The sequence below is a fragment of the Triticum dicoccoides genome, chromosome 6B (assembly GCF_002162155.2).
Source record: "Triticum dicoccoides isolate Atlit2015 ecotype Zavitan chromosome 6B, WEW_v2.0, whole genome shotgun sequence".
Taxonomy (NCBI): Eukaryota; Viridiplantae; Streptophyta; class Magnoliopsida; order Poales; family Poaceae; genus Triticum; species Triticum dicoccoides.
Genome location: NC_041391.1, coordinates 256,522,481 through 256,542,227, shown reverse-complemented (window position 1 = coordinate 256,542,227; position 19,747 = coordinate 256,522,481).

The window sequence follows — 19,747 nt, the reverse complement described above, 5'->3', positions numbered from 1 at the left end:
CGCCGCCTGGTGGGCCCCGCCGACTAGCCTGATACGGAGCCGATAGGCCGCCTCCGCCGCTGGCGGGTCTGGTCGGTGGCTGATCACTGTAGCCACAATGCTAATGACGCATGCTTGGTCGGGGAGGGGCATGGCTACAGTCCCGTCGCCTGGTGGGAGATCACTGTAGCCTCACCGTGTCTTGTCTGGTTAATGGCGCACAAGCCTTGAGGAAGGATCCGGCTGCCCGCCTGGAGCTGAATGTCCTTGGGTCCGACTGGTCAGGCTAGGCCGCCTTCCGGGCCCTCGCTGCCTGGTAGGGCCTGCCGCCTGCAAGCCATACCGACAGGCCGTCATGGGAGCAGGCCGCGCCTGACAGGGGTGACGTCAAGGGTGGAGTGGCAACAGTGCCGCGTCGTGCGGAGATCTCCGCCTGTACGGGGCACTGGGGCCACGCCAAGCACTGGATACGGGGGTGATGGGCTACACTGTAGCCTCACCCTGTCGTGTGTTCTTAATGGGGGGCGCATACTCTGAGTGCGTCGTGGGCCGCCTGCTAGGAGCCGGCCTCTCCGGAGGCCGCCTTCGAGGAGTTGGGCCGTCTTGGGGCCGTCTTCTGGTACTTGGCCGTCTTCTGCCAGCCGACCGATTGAGCCAGCCGGCCACCAGAAGGCAGCGCTTCATTCTGGAGGCTTGTGGGGCGCAACCGGCCGAATGTCTTGAAAGGTTCAAGGACTCAGGTTAGGCTACCCGTGGCCCATTACTCTGACAACCTGTGACTGTTCATCCATGGGCTCCTGTTCATCCAGCCTCCACCGCGCGCTACTCCACCGGCTACTGTTCAACCACCCCTCTCCACAGGCTCCTGTTCAACCAACCCTCCACGGGCTACTGTTCATCCATCCCTCCACCGTCTACTGTTCATCCATCCCTCCACAGGGTCGTCCTGTTCATGCAGCCCTCCACGGGGTCCTGTTCATCCATCCCCAACCAGCTCGATCTATCGGGGTCCTGTTCATCCAGATGCAACACCACGGGGTCTTGTTCATCCACCCCCACCGCTAACTGTTCATCCAAACCCCCCCCAGCAACACTCATTGTTCATCCATAGGCAACATCGATCGGCTTCAGTTAGCAGCAGTAGCGAAGGAATCGCTCGATCGGGTTCAGTTAACATCCATCGATCGATCGCTCGGGTTCAGTAACGTGTAGCCTGTAGTGCAATCGCTCAGGTTCAGTTAGAGCCCAACGCCTCGCACACACGCGCGTACGTGTACGAGAGAAACGCGCATTGCTTGGCCCCTGACCACCCACCGTAACCGGAAACTCGCCGATATTTTCCTTGTCCTCGCTTCTACCACGGTTTTTTCTGTCATGGACGGCCCAAAGAATGTCATGCAGCTGCGTCTCCGGCCCGCCCAGGACGAAAATCCCATTTTCTGTCATGATTTTTTGTCATAGAAGTAGGAGCCCACCACATCTATGATGATACCCGGTTTTGTCACAATTATCGTCATAGAAGTTTCATAAGTATGACAGGAAAAAAAATTTGTTCGGCCCAAAATTTCACGGATGTGTTTATTTTTGTAGTGCTAAGAATATGCTTAACCGCCTTATGATGACTTTCCCTAGAGGAAGCTTGAAATCTAGCACACATGCACACATTGAACATGATGTCTGGTCTAGATGCACATAGATAAAGCAATGAACCAATCATAGAGCGGTAAATAGATGGGTCGAAAGGGATACCATTCGTGTCTTAAGTGAGTACAATTTTGGTTGGCATGGGTGTCCTACAAGGACTAGCATCAGACATGCCAAACATCTCTAGGATATCCTTGAGGTATTTTTCTTGAGAAAAGAAAATTCCTTCTTGAAATTGTTGAATTTGAAATCCGAGAAAGAACTTCAAATCCGAATTGAATGACATTTCAAAATTCATGGTCATGGAGGCTGCAAACTTCTTCCACAGGTAAATGTTAGGAGAACCAAAAATGGTATCGTATACATAGATTTGGCATAAGATCAAATCACTCTTGTCCCTCTTAGCTAAAATAGTGGGATCGATCACCCTCTCACAAAACCATCATCGATTAAAAACTTCTTAAGATGATCATACAAAGCACGAGGTGCTTGTTTGAGGCCATACAAAGCCTTATGAAGTTTATACACATAGTCTTTTTGATCGGGATCAACGAACCCAGGTGGTTGTGATACATATACTTCTTCTTGTAAAGGACCGTTAAGGAAAGCACTCTTCACATCCATTTGATGTAATGTAAAACCATTGAAAGAAACCTAAGCAAGTAAGATGTGAATAGATTCAAGATGGGCAACGAGGGCAAAGGTGTCTCCAAAGTCCAAACATTCAACTTGTGAGTACCCTTGTGCCACTAACCTTGCCTTGTTGCGGATGATTACACCATTCTCATCTTGCTTGTTCTTGAAAATCCATTTTGTTCCAATGACATTGTGCTCCGTAGTTGGCCTCTCGACTAATGAGCACACTTGGTCGCGTTCAAAACTGTTCAACTCTTCTTGCATAGCAATGAGCCAATCGTTGTCCATCAATGCATCTTGTACCTTGCATCTTGTTCCAATGATATTCCGGTGAGAATTTTGTCAACATCAAAATGACCGGCTACACGAGGCATGATGGAGGTTAGGGTTTCGCGAGGTTCAACTTCATGCCCATCATCCACGTCCTCAGCATATGGATCATTAATGTGTGGTGGAAGATCTTCTTGTTCATCTTGCATTTGTTGAGGTTCATGATCAATGATTGCACTTTCTTGTTCTTGCCCTTGATGATGATCTTGTTCTTGAATATTTTCATGAGGAGGGACTTGATCATCTTCTTGTACTTGAACTAAGGGCCTTGGTTGAGCAATATGATCTTTAGGAGGTACGAATGTTGAAGTAGTTTGATGATGTGTGAAGCTTCCATCTTCTTCTTCATCACCATGAGGTTCTTGTTCCATTGGAAGAAGTGCAGCAACACCCATGGTCAAAATATCTTGAGAAGAATCTTCTTCACCTACATCACTTAGATCAACTTGCTACCCACGGGATCCATTAAATTCATCAAACACCACGTCACAAGTTTTACAACACATCCATTGGATTTGTTGTAGACTCTATAGGCGTGAGTGTTTGCTCCGTAACCAACAAATATGCCCTCAATTGTTTTCGATTGAAATTTTCCTAACCGTTCTCTTTTGTTGAGGATGAAACATTTGCACCCAAATACCCGAAAGTACTTGACATTTGGCTTTTTCCCAGTTAGGAGCTCGTATGGAGTCTTTTCCAATATAGTGCGGAGGAAGAGGCAGTTTGACGCATGGCATGCAATGTTGACAGCCCTCGGCCGAAAAACTATGAGGCGACTTGTATTCATCCAACATAGACCTTTCCATCTCCACAAGTGTACGGTTCTTCCTTTCGGCTACACCATTTTGCTGAGGAGTGTATGGAGCTGAATATTGATTCTCAATCCCTTCATCACTAAGAAATTCTCCAAGGTGTAGTTCTTGAACTCGGAGCCATTATCACTCCTTATTGCCAAGATGTCTTTATCAAACTTGCGTTGTGCTTGCTTGGCAAAATCAATGAAGGTGATCTTCATCTCATCCTTGGATTTGAGGAAAACCACCCATGTATATCTTGAGTAAGCATCAACAATGACAAGCCCATACTTTTTCCCACCAAGACTATCCCATGAAGGACGCGAAAAAAGATCCACATGAAGGAGCTCCAAAGGCCTTGAAGTAGACACGATATTCTTGGGTCGGTGCTTTGATTGATGTTGCTTCCCAGCTATGCATGCACTACACACACGATCTTTCTCAAAAGAGACATTGGTTAGTCCAAGGATGTGGTTACCATTTAAGAGATCTTGAAGATTTCTCATGCCGACAAGGGCTAGCCGGCGATGCCATAGCCAACCCTTGTCGGCCTTGGCCATTAGACAAGTTGCATGGAATGTGCTCTCTTTCGAGAAATCAACAGTGTAAAGGTTTCCATCCAACTCTCCAACAAAGGCCACTTCGAGAGTATCTCTCTTAAAGACATTCACATCCGTTAGTCCAAAGAATGTATCATAACCAACAGAAGCCAATTGGCGAATAGAAAGCAAATGATATTTAAGAGATTGAATAAGCATGACATTTGCTAGAGACGTGTCATTTGTGATAGCCACCTTGCCCAAAGCGAATACCTGTCCTTTTGAACCTCCAACAAACATAATGCTCATAAATGGTTGAATAGCTTCCATGAAATCGTAGAGAAATTTGCTATCTCCGGTCATATGATTGGTACATCCACTATCAATCACCCATTTTACTCCATCGGAGAAGGTAACCTACACATAATTATGAATTGGTTAGAGGCACCCATTTTGCAATGGGACCTCTCAAGATAGTCACAAGGGTCTTAGGGACCCAAATAGCATAGAATCAGAATGCATTTCGAGGACCAACAAATTTTCAAACTTCTCCATCCTTAGTCTTACAAAGTACATAGGATGGAGGCATGAACTCTTTTGGCTTGTTGAGAGTGGGCATGCCCCTTGTGGCCTTCCCACTAACAACCTTACCTTTCTCCTTGTGCCCTTCTCGTGCAAATGTTTCCTTTAGAGGGGCGGTGCACTTTTGAGAGGATGACTTCTTTTTGCTTGTGCTTGGGTCAAACCCGAGCCCCTCTTTGGCAAACACCTCATTGTGTTGGCTCAACACCTCATTAAGGTTCTTTTCTCCTTGAGCACATGTCGTGAGACCTTTCTCAATTTGAGCTTTGAGAGAGCGATTTTCCTCAAGAATAGATGCTAGATCACTACTAGAGTTAGTAGGACAAGCATCATCATTAATAATAGGAGAAGAGTAGGCCTTGGCTAGAGTTTCAAGATAAGTAAGCTTGAGCATCTCAAAACTCTTTGTAAGAAGGGTGAGCTCTTCTTCCTTAGTCTTGAGGGACACAGATAGGAGCTCACAATCCTTAGAGAGAGAAGCATGAGACTTCACAAGCTTACTTTTATCATTCATCAACTCTTCACAAGAGTCCTTAGCCTTTTTCAAGGAGGCAAGATCTTTAGCATGAACATCAGTGTTTGCACCAATTTTTAAGCATAGTTCATCATTTCGTGCTTCCTAATATTAGACTTTCCTCTCAATGATTCATATTTTTCCTTTTCCTTGTTGACGAGGGTTTCGAGTTCCTTAATGGTGATGGTGTGATTACTCACCATCTCCATAAGCATACGAAACATAGTGAGCTTCCTTCCTTTGAGGGAGCACATGAACTTATTAAGTTTAGGAAGCATAGGATCATCTAGATCATCATCCTCATAACTATCCTCCGCATCAAGATACTCAGCACTAGGAGTAGAAGGAGTGAAAATAGGAGGATTTGATCGTAGGGTTACCTTGACCTTGTCAGGAGAGCTTTGGTCCTCTCCATCTTCTACCTCGGCCTTTGCCATTAGGTACTTGTGAGCGTTTCCCTTGTAGTCTTTCATGTAGTTGTAGGTGACCACATCACCACTCTTGTTCACTAGCCTCAAAGTGTTTTGAGAATCTTGAGAAGCTCCTAGCAACACTACTAACATCATCTGGATCGGATTCTTCATGAGCAACCATTGCTTTCCCATCTCTCTTCTTGAGCTTGTAATTCAAAGGATTTGGCAACTTCTTTTTGGGAAAGGTCTTGGGAAACCTTGTTTTATCTTCTCTCTTCTCATAAGGGCACTCGTTGGAGAAGTGATTGGTTTCTTCATAGTTGTAGCATTTCCTCAATTTCTTCTTCTGGAACCTTGCTTTGAATTTTCCCGCGCTAAACTTCTTAACAAAGAGAGCAATGTCTTCATATGAAGGACTCTCATCTGAGTCAATCTCATCACCATCCTCATCATCATCATCATCATCATCCACTTTGCTCTTCTTCACATACATGCTTGGCCTTCAAAGCAAGATTGATCTTTGATGTTGAGGTACCATGCATGGCAATATGTTTTGTGGCATTTTCCTTTGACTCTTCAAATAGTTGGAAAGAGGATATGATGTCATCTGGAGTTATTTCCACGAATCCATGGTGTTGTCTAATGTCCCACACTATTTGGTGATGATATGGTGCAAGAGCATGAAGCAACTTATCCACGAGGAATCGCTTAGTCAAGTTGAATCCATCTTGAGTCTTGTCACATTCACATGACTCAATGTCGGCGGTGAGAGTCATGAGACGCTCAAGTATTTTCATGGGAGATTCACCTTCCTCCACACAAAAGTTTTGCAGTTGACCCTTGGCAATTTCATATTGATCAAGCCGAAGAGTGGGGTACCGGTCTTGGTCCTCACAATGCTATCCCATAATTCCTTGGCACTTGTGATATGTATGTATGGTCTCATTTGCTTGTCATTCATACCTCTTCTTATGCACATGGTTGCTGTGTCATTGAAATTCTTGTCTTAAACCTATCTTGGAGTAAGATTCTTCGGGTCAACAGCTTGGTAGCCATACTCCAAGATCTCCAACATCTCATCATTTCCATATCGAAGATGATCCTGGATAGCAACTCTCTAGAAATCAAAATCGGTAGTGTCATCAAGTAAAGGAGGTTTTCCGTGAGGGCTATACTTAGGTTTCTCTATTTGAGGTCTTGCATAAATCCAAGGAGCACTAGAGTGTTCATTACTAGGAGGTTGTTGGCCAAGTGAAGGAGTTGGCACAGCTGGCATGAGGCCGCACCACCAAAAAGTGGTGCAAGCATCGTGGTTAGTGTGGCTATCCTCATTTGGACCAAGGCCTCAAGAGACGCATCATGCTCCTCCTTTTTCTTAGCAAGTGCTCGTTCCAGATCCTCTGAAGTGAAGCACTTGGCTTCCGTGGAAGCCGCGCCCGTACTCTTTGGATCTGCAACAAGGGGAGTCCCATCGGGGTTCATCTCGCTCTAGGGAGGTTAAGCCACAAGAATAGAGCACGAGGTTCTGATACCAATTGAAAGGATCGAGATGGACCTAGAGGGGGGTGAATACGTACAATTGCAAATTTTAATTTTTACTTAGCAATTTTAGGCAATAATGCAGAATATGAAGTTGAGCCTAACAATTGCAAGTGTGAAGCTATGAGCTAAGCAAGGTAAACAAGTAACACAAGTAGGAGAGTAAGAAAGCTCAATATGATATAAGTAAAGACTAAGAGATACGTAACCACAAGTAGGGAGTTAGGGTTAGGGATAACTGCAAATCCAAGAGATGAGGATGTATGCCGATGTTCACTTCCTTGGAGGGAAGCTACGTCACTGTTAGAGAGGTGGGTGTTACCATGAACGCACACCAACGCCACGAAGGTTCACCCTATTCTCCATTTGAGATAACACCATTAAGGCATTTCTCAACCACTAGTGGTAGACCTTGGGGTGGTCTCTAAACCCTCACAATCTTTCTGAGGGGTAATCACAAAGAACGATTCCTCTCCGAAAGACTCCTACTACCTAGGAGTCTCCAACCTCGAAGAGTAACAAGAACGATGGGGAAAAGATCAAGACTTGCTCAAATCACGAATTCCTTTGGTGCAAAGAAGGGGAAGGAGTGGATCTATCACTTGGGTGGACAACTTTTCTCAAATGCTCTCAAATCCCTTGGGGATCTAAGATTTGGTGTTTGGGTGTAAGAGAGAGAGCGAAATGTGTTCTAGGGTTTGCTCAAAGTGAATGGTCAGCCCTTTCCCGTGGGGGAAAAGGGCTATACATAGTGTGTGAGTAAAAGTGATCGTTGTAGTGTAAATGACAGGGTAGGCCGGAGTAGAGGCTGGACAGCCGGCCTAGTGTAGCACTACAAGCATAAAGCAGGCATCATAGGATGAAACAGAGTGGTTGGACATCCGGGGCAAAGCCCGGACATCCAGCCGCATAGGAAGGCCCGGACATCCGGGGCAAGGTCCGGACATCCGGGGTGAAGCCCAGACATCTGGCAAATGCGTGCAAACCTACTGGAGTCTGGATAGCAAGGAGCCGGACATCCGGGCCAAAGTCCGGACATCTGGCGTGGCTGGAAGTCCTAGACAACCGGGGTACAGTCCGGACATCCGGCGAAAACGTGCACACCTACTGGTGTTTGGATAGCAGTTAGCAGACATCGGACGGGTGGGACGGATATCCGGCGTGCGGCCCGGACGTCCGGCCAGCAGCCTGGACATCCGGCATGGGAGCAAAACAGAACATATGCACCAAAATATTTTTGTGTGACCCTAAGATTTTGTAGCTAGGAATTATTGTGGCTTGAGAAATTCTTACACTAACCCTACCGATCCCCTCTTAATAGTGATGCAATCTTTTTGATACTTCTTGCTTGAGTATACTTGGGGTAGAATCAACTTTGTATGTTAAGATCCTCACACATTTTGATGAACCGGAGACTAACACCTGAGATTTACTTGACAAACATAGTTAGTCCCCTACATGTATATTATCATCAACATCAAAACATGATGTAAAGGCAAGATTGCACTTTCAGACGTAAACATTTACGACAAGCTCTTTGTCACGTCCATAAATGAGAAACATATCCCTAGTCCTTTTCAGGTACTTTAGTATGTTCTTGACCGCTGTCCAGTGATCCACTCCTGGATTACTTTGGTACCTCCCTACTAAACTTATAGTAAGGCACACATTAGGTCTGGTACACAACATAGCATACATGATAGAACCTATGGCTGAAGCATAGGGAATGACTTTCATTTTCTCTCTATCTTCTGCAGTGGTCGGGCATTGAGTCTGACTGAACTTCACACCTTGTAACACAGCCAAGAACCCTTTCTTTGACCGATCCGTTTTGAACTTCATCAAAACTTTATCAAGGTATGTACTTTGTGAAAGTCCTATCAAGCGTCTTCATCTATCTCTATAGATCTTGATGCCCAATATATAAGCAGCTTCACCCAGGTCTTTCATTGAAAAACTCTTATTCAAGTATCCTTTTATGCTATTCACAAATTCTACATTATTTTCAATCAACAATATGTAATCCACATATAATATTAAAAATGCTATAGAGCTCCCACTCACTTTCTTGTAAATATAGGTTTCTCCAAAAGTCTGTATAAAACCATATGCTTTGATCACCTCATCAAAGCATATATTCCAACTCCGAAATTCTTGCACCAGTCGATAAATGGATCGCTGGAGCTTGCACACTTTATTAGCACCTTTAGGATCGATTAAACCTTATAGTTGCATCATATACAACTCTTCTTTAAGAAATCCATTAAGGAATGCAGTTTTGACATCCATTAAGGAATGCAGTTTTGACATCCATTAAGGAATGCAGTTTTGACATCCATTTGCCAGATTTCATAATCATAAAATGCGGCAATTGCTAACATGATACGGACACACTTAAGCATCGTTATGGGTGATAATGTCTCATCATAGTCAACTCCTTGAACTTGTCGAAAACCCTTTCCAACAAGTTGATCTTTATAGACAATAACATTACCATCAATGTCAGTCTTCTTCTTGAAGATCCATTTATTCTCTATGGGTCACTGATCATCGGGCAGATCCACCAAAGTCCACACTTTGTTCTCATACATGGATCCTATCTCAGATTTCATGGCCTCAAGCCATATATCGGAATCTAGGCTCATCATAGCTTCTTCATAGTTTGTAGGTTCATCATGGTCAAGTAACATGACCTCCAGAATAGGATTACCGTACCACACTGGTGCGAATCGTGCTCTGCCAGACCTACGAGATTCTGTAGCAACTTGATCTATAGTTTCATGATCTTTATCATTAGCTTCCTATCTAGTTGGCGTAGGAATCACGGGAATATATTTCTTGGATGACCTACTTTCCAAATTTGGGGAGGTACAATTACCTCATCAAGTTCTACTTTCCTCCCACTCACTACTTTTGAGAGAAACTGTCAGGACCCCGACTCAATGCCACATCAATCTAGCATGTAACACCTCATATCACTTTGCGGCCTCACGCACGGTATTCCCACGGGTGTCGCCTTACCTTTGCCCGGGACCGTTTGCGCCTTTTGGCACACGTATATGACAGTGTCGCTAGCATCCATATGATAAGGAGCCCGGGCTGACATGGCTAGTCGTAAACCCAAAGTGGCACAGACTTACAGGGACAGGCATCCATGACCCAGCATCGAACGTGTCGGTCATCAGCGAGTGAATCCAGGCTGTAGCACTAGGCTAGCAGGACTCCGGTGAACCGGGCTGTAGCGGGCTAACAGGACTCCGGTATTCATCGCGTGACATTTCCCCGAAGGGACAGACACAGGAACGAAGAAGGACACATGCCGGCCAGCCTAAGTGTTCCGGAGCAGTAGCAAGCTACCATGGCTCGGTGGAAACACTAGGAGACATTTCCCCGTAAGAGAGGCTACTAAAGATAAACAACTAGATGGTCAGATCCCACACATACCAAGCATTTCAATAACATACACACAATATGCTCGATATGTGCAAATACAACATGGCATCACAACATGACTCTACGACTCAAGTAATTTATTCAATAGGCTCCGAGGAGCGAGATATTACAAACATGGGTCTCATGACCCAACAATCAGAGCATACAAATCAAAGCACAAGCGGAAGCTATCATGTCTGAGTACAGACATCTATAAATGAATAAGGCTGAGAAGCCTGACTATCTACCAGATCCTGCCGAGGGCACAAGATCGTAGCTGAGGTAACAAGCTAAACGTCGAAGACCACGCGGAATTACTAGTGAGACTGAGGTCTCTCTGCAAAAACATAAAATAGGCAAACGTGAGTACAAATGTACCCAGCAAGACTTACATCAGAACTAACTACATATGCATCATTATCAACAAGGGGATGGTGGGGTTTAACTGCAGCAAGCCAGCTTTGACTCGGTGGCTATCCTAAACTACGACTGCAAGTAACTCTTTTGAGGTGGCGCACACGAGTCCACATATTCACCATATCAATACACCACTATGGATCCGCTCCCGTCTCCCTACGAGAACGCCATCCTTAGCACTCACGCTTATCTTGCGTATTTTAGAGTATCCACTTTCACTTGTCTATGAACTGATATAAGCAACCCAGAAGTCCTTTACCGCGGACACGGCTATTCGAATAGATGATATTAACCCTGCAGGGGTGTACTTCTTCATACATGTTTCCACCACTTAGCGTCTGCACACGACATGTGCTCGGCAGACTTCAAGTGAAAGCCGACGTGGGTGTAGACCACGACCTACCTAAACACTCAAGTCTCTAGTCCAGGTTTATCGCCTATTCGGGTTCCATCCATGAGGAGATCCGGCCAGAGTTTCGCTCACAGCCCCAAACGATGTGAACAGGGTTCCCGAGATACCAAATGGGCATCCGGTACACCGTGCCACGTACCTACCGCATCACAGCCCACCCCTATGGTCAGCGCTGTCCACGGCCTCCAGTAAGCTACAAACACCAGAAACTACTTGCAACTCCTGGACAGAGGACTACGGTGAATAAGAAGTCGAGCGGGGTCATATTTCAGGGCCCAATGTATGGTAGTAGCTGAATCATGGATCACAAACACAGAACTCAGTTCTTGAGGACGGCTGCAATGAGACAACCCACCATGTACTCCTACATGGCCTCTCACCGCTACCTTTACCAAAACGTGTTCACACACTTAGCTCACACACAGTAGGACATGTTCACACGCCTCTGATTCATCCCTGATGAATCAGACCTGACTCAACTTATAAGCAGTAGCAGGCATGACAAACAAGCAAGAATGAGTAGGCACGATAGGGCTCAAACAACTCCTACTCATGCTAGTGGGTTTCATCTATTTACTGTGGAATGACAGGTCATGCAGAGGATAAAGGGGTTCAGCTACCGCAGCAAGTAACAGATGAATCGTTGTTGTCCTAATGCAGTAAAAGAGAGCAGGAGCGAGAGAGTGGGATTTTATCGGAATGAACAAGGGGGTTTTGCTTGCCTGGCACTTCTGAAGATAACATTGAGTCTTCATCAGTGTCAACGATCACATCATCGGTATCACGTCTATCGAGAGGGGACAAATACCGGCAACACAGAAGGGAACACAATCAATGCAATGCACAATATGATGCATGATCATGACTTGGCAAAATGAATGTGTGTTGGGCTAATGCATCTAGCAACAAGTTAACTGGGGTTGGTTTGAATACAAGATTCAAATTCAAACTCCATATGTGATTATTTGAATGCCATTTACTTCATTTGTCCTAAACAGTAGTGATAAGTTGTTCTAACATGCATGAAAATGGTACAGATGGATTCCTTGAATTTTCTTGATAATTTCTCATATATAATTTATTTAATTTGGAGTTACGGTTAATTTTCTATGATTTATTGAAGTTTATACAATTTCTGGAATTTCCTGAATATAAATAAATCTAGAAAGCATTACTGCGTCATCCTGACGTCATGATGACGTCAGCAGGTCAACGTGGCACAGTCCGGTCAACCCCTGACCGGTGGGTCCCGAGTGTCAGTGTCTAACTAAACTAACCTAGCTTAGTTAATACTAACCTAACTTAATTAGCCGGGCGGGGCCCGCATGTCAGTGAGAGAGAGGGGGTCAAACCGGGCAGTGGGGTCAAGCCACGCCGGTCATCGGGTCAGCGGTCGCCGGCGTTTAGCCGCCGGCGAGTCCAGACGCGGCGGAGGGCTCGGGAAATGCCCTCCGGCGACCAAAACAGCGGCATCGATCATCTACGCGTAGCTGGCGCTCAGCCGTACCCATCTAAGCAAGCGGGAGGGGCTGAGGTCCAGCGGGCTCGCCGGAATCAGGCTCGCGGCGGCGGCCGGGGTTCGGACCTCGACGGAAACGAGGCTACGGTTGACGAGAGGACGAACGGATGCTTGTTCTAGGCTCCTGGGACCACGCTGAGCGCAGACACGTGCTCAAACACGGGCGGCAGCAACTGTGGCCGCGGCGGCGCCATGGCCGTCGGCGAAGAGCTCTCGGCTCGTTGTGAACGGCGGCTAGAGAGGGAGGTAGGGCACGGGGAGAGGGGAATCGGGTCAAAGGCTCACCGCGGAGCTGCAGGGAGGGTTAGTGGGCTCGGGGGCGCGCCGGAGTGGCCGAATCGACGGAGAAGGGCGCCGGGGCCGAAGCTTGAAGACGATGACGATGGCGGCTGCTCGGGGCCCTTCTGGTCGCGTGAGACGACGAGGAGGACGAGGACGGAACAGCGGAGCTTTGGGAGGCGTCGGGGAGGCGAGACGGTGGCTGTGGCCGCGCGAGCGCTGGTCGGCGGCGACGGGCTCCGTTCGGTCGCGGGAGGGGAAGCAGAGGAGCGAGGGGGAGGGAGGTCCAGAGAGCGAGGGAGAAGTGAGAGGGGTCGGGGGCTGCGTGGCGTCGCGGGAGGGACCAGGGAAGGAGGAGGCAGCCAGGCAGGGAGGAGGTGGCCTCCTCGGCCGCGCGCGTGCGAGCACGCAGCTGCTCCCACTAGCAAGAGGAAGACGACAGGAGGGGAAGTGGAGATGGGCTGGGCCGTGCTGCTGGGCCAGGTGGGCTACCAGGTGAGCGCCAGGTAGTCCTTCTCTCTCTTTCTAATTCTGTTTTTATTTTTTTTATTTAATTTCCACTGAATTCAAATTCAAACAAATTTGAAAACAGTGCCAAAACTCCCCTGGATATTTTAAGTCACTTAATGGACTTTTTCACAAATACAAAAAATATCTCAGGTCATTTGAAAATATATTCATTATATATTAGGAATATAATTCCAAATTCAAATAGAATATGATTTAATTTCAATGCTCAAAATATTCCTCAAAAATGTTCATTATTTTTGGTTTAGTGTAAAACCCTGGCCAAAATATAACCAACATTAGTTAAGGCCATTTTGGGATTATTGAATGCATTTTCCAGGGTTCTTTTGCCCTGCTTTTAATTAAAGTTTTGAGGCTTCAACAATCCTCAATTCATGTTTCAGAAATTTAAATATGATGCCTGGATGAAGATGCAACTATTTACAAACAATATTCTAGGGCTGTGACAGAAACTCCTTCTCTAGAAAGGTTCCGTTCTTAGCAACAAAAATCTTGCCTTCGGACTTGCGGTAGGTGTACCCAATTGTTTCCTTAGGTATCCTATGAAGACACATTTCTCCAATTTGGATTCGAGCTTCTCGGGCTAAAGCCTTTTGACATAAGCATCGCATCCCCAAACTTGAAGAAATTACAGCTTTGGTTTGCTACCAAACCACAGTTCATGTGGTGTCGTCTCAATAGATTTTGACGGTGCCCTGTTTAAAATGAATGAAGTTGTCTCTAATGCATAACCCCAAAACGATAGTGCTAAATCGGTAAGAGACATCATAGATCGCACCATATCCAATAAAGTGCGGTTACGACATTCAGACACACCATTACGCTGTGGTGTTCTAGGTGGCGTGAGCTGTGAAACTATTCCACATTGTTTTAAATGAAGCCCAAACTTGTAACTCAAATATTCTCCTCCACGATCAGATCGTAGAAACTGTATTTTCTTGTTACGATGATTCTCCACTTCACTCTGAAATTCTTTGAACCTTTCAAACATTTCAGACTTGCGTTTCATTAAGTAGATATACCCATGTCTGCTCAAATCATCTGTCAAGGTCAGAAAATAACGATACCCGCCACGAGCAGCAACACTCACTGGACCGCATACATTGGTATGTGTTATTTTTTCCAATAAGTTACTAGCTCGTTCCATTGTTTCGGAGAAGGGAGTTTTAGTCATCTTGCCCATAAGGCACGGTTCGCAAGTATCAAATGGTTTATAATCAAGTGATTCCAAAAGGCCATCTTTATGGAGTTTCTTCACGCGCTTTACACCGATATGACCCAAATGGCAGTGCCACAAATAAGTTGCACTATAATTATCAATTTTTCATCTTTTGGCATCAATATTACGAATATGTGTATCATCACGATCAATATTCACCAGAAATAGACCACTCTTCAAGGGTGCATGACCATAAAAGATATTACTCGTATAAAATAGAATACCATTGTTCTCCAATTTAAATGAATAATCATCTTGCACTAAACAAGATCCAGATATAATGTTCATGCTCAACGTTGGCACCAAATATCAATTATTCAAGTCTAAAACTAATCCCGAAGGTAGATGTAGAGGTAGCGTGCCGACGGCGATCACATTAACCTTGGAACCATTTCTGATGCGCATTGTCACCTAGTCCTTAGCCAATCTTTGTTTAATCTGTAGTCCCTGCTTTGAGTTACAAAAATGAGCAACCGAACTGGTATCAAATACCCAGTCACTACTACGAGAATTAGTAAGGTACACATCAGTAACATGTATATCAAATATACCTTTGTTCACCTTGCCATCCTTCTTATCCGCCAAATACTTGGGGCAGTTCCACTTCCAGTGACCAGTCCCTTTGCAGTAGAAGCACTCAGTTTCAGGCTTGGGTCCAAACTTGGGTATCTTCCCGGGAGTGACAACTTGTTTGTCAGTCTTTTTGAAGTTCCTCTTCTTTTTACCCTTGCCCTTCTTCTTGAAACTAGTGGTCTTGTTAACCATCAACACTTGATGCTCCATCTTGATTTCTACCTCCGCGGCCTCTAGCAATGCGAAGAGCTCGGGAATAGTATTTTCCAACCCTTGCATATTGTACTTCATCACGAAGCCTTTGTAGCTTGGTGGCAATGATTGAAGAAATCTGTCAATGACGCAATCATCTGGAAGATTAACTCCCAGCTGAGTCAAGTGATTATGCTACCAAGACATTCTGAGTATGTGCTCACTAACAGAACTGTTATTCTCCATCTTGTAGCTATAGAACTTGTTGGAGACTTCATATCTCTCAACTCGGGCATTTTCTTGAAATATTAAATTCAACTCCAAGAGCTCATATGGTCCATGGCATTCAAAACGTCTTTGAAGTCCCGATTCTATGCCGTAAAGCATGGCACACTAAACTAACGAGTAGTCATCAGATAGACCTTGCCAGGCGTTCACAACTTCAACTTCTACTCCTGCAGCAGGCCTTGCACCTAGCAGTGCATCAAGGACATAATTCTTCTGTGCAGCAATGAGGATAATCCTCAAGTTACAGACCCAATCCGTGTAGTTGCTGCCATCAGCTTTCAACTTACCTTTCTCCACTACTAGGAAAATGCCTATAGATAGAAGTTTACCAGTAGCGTTTGTTTGCAACCCAATGCTACTAGTAGTTAGTAGTAGCGCTGGCTACAAACAGCGCTATTGGCATCGTTAGCAGCACCGCTTGTTACCTAGGCCCACGCTACTACTAAATGTAACACACCATACCCCCTGGTCAAAAAATAGCAGCAGCGCATGTCCTCCAACCTGCGCTACTACTAGTTAAGGCTCTATAGCGCCTGTTTGTCTAAGCGCGCTACTGCTAATTTTTCTATGTATAACATTTTACCAGTAGCATGTGTTTCTGGCCAGCGCTATAAGTAGTGCAACCCTAGCCGTAGCTATTTTGCAAGCTAGCATAGCAGTAGCGCGTATAGGTGACCCGCGCTACTGCTATGCTCGCCAGCCACCTACCACCTTTCCCCTACTTCCTCCCCTCTCTTCTTCCCCCTTCCTTTCTCCCCCTTTCCTTACACCTTGCTTGTTCCTTTCAATGATCCCCCAACACCAGCCCTCCATTAGAGCGCTCCCTCCCCCTCTTCTTTGCCCCTCCACCACCCCTCCATTAGAGCCCCCCTCCCTCCCCCTCTTCTTTGCCCCTCCACCACCCCTCCATTAGTTGCCTATGTTTTGCCGAATTGTCGATTTAATTCCGTTTCGGTGAATTTCGGGAATGCAAACTCAATATGTCCTGGTCATGCCGAATTTTTGTATGAATTTTATCCATGCATGCATATATACGTGGTTATAATATTTTCTCTACCCCTAGGTGATCATGTGAAGGTCAATGGAAGGATGGTGGAAAGATACTGGCAATTCGTGTGGATGACATGTATGAAAAAAGACTGAGGGATGTTTTATGTCCGTGTTGAAAATTCAAAGGAAGAGTCGGGCTCGACCCCTTTAAGGGTGGTAAATTCAAGGTGCACCTGCTCATGCATGGTTTCATGCATGGACATACTCGGTGTATAAGTGAAGATGATGATAATGATGATGATGAGGACGTCGACGGGGTAGGAAATAACAATATGGGGCCACCAGATGAAGAGATGACCGATTATGTGCCCGAAGAGGAAGACGGCCTCGGAAATGTCGATGGCGAAGAGGCAGTTCAAGGCGGAGAAGACGCGTACACGCCACTGTCTTTGTCGCTACTAAGTTCAGTCGTGCGGGACCCGCATGTTCGAGACCTGCTTCGCAAGAAGACGACTAGCGACAGAGCTGCTTCTAGAGAGGAGGCCAAACTGGCGCAACTGGAGGTAGACTCGATGACTCCTTTGTATGATGGTTGCAATAATCCCGAGGTGACCCGCTTGAGTTTCACACTAGAACTTCTAAAGTGAAGGCAAAAAACATATGGACAGATACAAGCCTGATGAGCTTCTGAAGTACCTAAAGAAGGTTCTTCCTGCGGGAAGCGTGTGTCCTACTAGTGTCGAGGAGGCAAAGATAATCGTGTGCCCTCTTGATCTTCCACATATTAGATATCACGCATGCATCAATGATTGCATCATATATCAGAATGAGCACACAGAAAAAACCATCTGTCCAAAGTGCAATGCTTCACGTTATAAAAAGGCCGGAAAGAAAGCTCCACAGAAAGCTGTATGGTACTTTCCAATCACTCCGCGTCTACACCGGTATTTCGTAGATCCTAAGGAAGCAAAGCTTATGCGCTATCACACAGAGAGGGTGAAGCCAGATGACGGAGATGAACCGAAGCCGAGACACCTCGCAGATGCTAGCCAGTGGAGAGCATTATATGCTGAATTTTAATTTTTTGCAAATGATCCAAGGAACATCGTGCTTGGCGCTAGTAGTGATGGCATGAATCCATTTGGCAACCAGAACACCAATCATAGCACATGGCCCGTGTTTGTATGGATGTACAACCTCCCCCCTAGTTGTGCATGAAGGAAAAATACATACACATGGCTATGCTTATTCAAGGGCCGAGACAACCGGGAAATGATATAAATCTGTATCTCAGGTTACTGAAAGAGGAGTTACATACCTTATGGACAGCGCCGGCCAAGACATGGGATGCAAGCAAAGGAGAGTATTTCTACATGAGAGCCACGCTGATCACGACGGTGCAGGACTATCTCGGTTACGGCTATCTCTCCAGCAAGGTGTGCCACGGATATTGCGGATGCATGAGGTGCATGGATGATACAACTTCTCTATGCTAAAACACCTAGATGTGCTAGAAGATTTCGTGACGCTGCACAAATAGACCATCGCAAAGAAGTACTGTGATCGTGGGGTGCACAGGACGGGCACTAAAGTTATTAGAGAGCACAACTCCACTTTCTTGCGTTGGCTCAAAGAGCGAGTTCTGGCTAATCCCCCGGAAGAGGGTTGTCCGAAGGGAACACTCATATACGCCTTAGCACATGGCACCTCGAGCAACCTCGTGACTTATAAAGCATACGATATCAACGGATACACGTTCTACACGGAGGAGAAAGATATAAACAGTGATGACCAAAACTCAGGGGTGACGATGGAAGCCATGACCGGGAATGTAATTGAAAGATATTACGGAAGGGTCGAAGAGATATGGGAGCTTAACTACTCTGGATTGCATAGCGCAATGATGTTCTGTGTCAGATGGGCTAAAAATGTACACAGAGAAAACCGACATTTCACTACCATGTGTATACCCGACTCCGATGATAGCGGTACCGTCAACGCCATTGCCAAAAGTGAGCCATGGGTACCCTCTAAACACGTGACAAAATGTTTCTTTGTAACTGATCACATCAATCCCAGCCATGTTGTCGTGAGGAGAAGCAAAAGGAGCATCACCGGAATGGATGGATTCGCCAAAGAGGAAGACTATGACCAGTACGGTGATCCGATGAGGGAAGATGATGCTGATGACGACCAAACATATGTCAAAAGAAGAATGAAGACTACATTACCTACGAAAGATCATAATCCCTGGAGAAGGAAAAGTCACGACCATGCGCTCAATTATTCGACAACAAACAAAAGAGGGAAGAGGATCAATCTGAAGCGTCATCGTTGCCCAAGCTGAGAAACTAATCCCAAAGTTTGTGTACGTGTCTAGCTATTTTGTATACCACCGATAGCGGTAAAATGATGTAAGATATATATTATACTAATTATTATCCGGAGGGTAACAGTGGTATTGCTCAAATGACAGACCAAATAAAACCCCTGAGTTTGTGGAATATGAAAAAGAACAAGAAAAATAAAAAGAAAAAGAAAAAGAAAAATGAAAAAGAAAAAGAATAATAAAAGTAAAAAGAGAAATAAAAATAAAATAAAAAAGAAGGAAGTTTGTGGAATATGAAAAAGAACAAGAAAAATAAAAAGAAAAAGAAAAAGAAAAAGAATAATACAAGTAAAAAGGGAAATAAAAATAAAATAAAAAAGAAGGATGTTTGTGGAATATGAAAAATAAAAATAAAAATAAAAAAATAAAAAGAAAAAGTTAGCAGTAGCCGTTTTTGCAATGGCAGCGCTATAGCTATGAAAAAGAAAAATAATAAAAAGAAAAAGAAAACGTTAGCAGTAGCGCTTTTTCGCTAGACTGGCGCTATAGCTAAGTTAGCTATAGCGCGTATTGCCAAGACGCGCTATAGCTAATTTGCG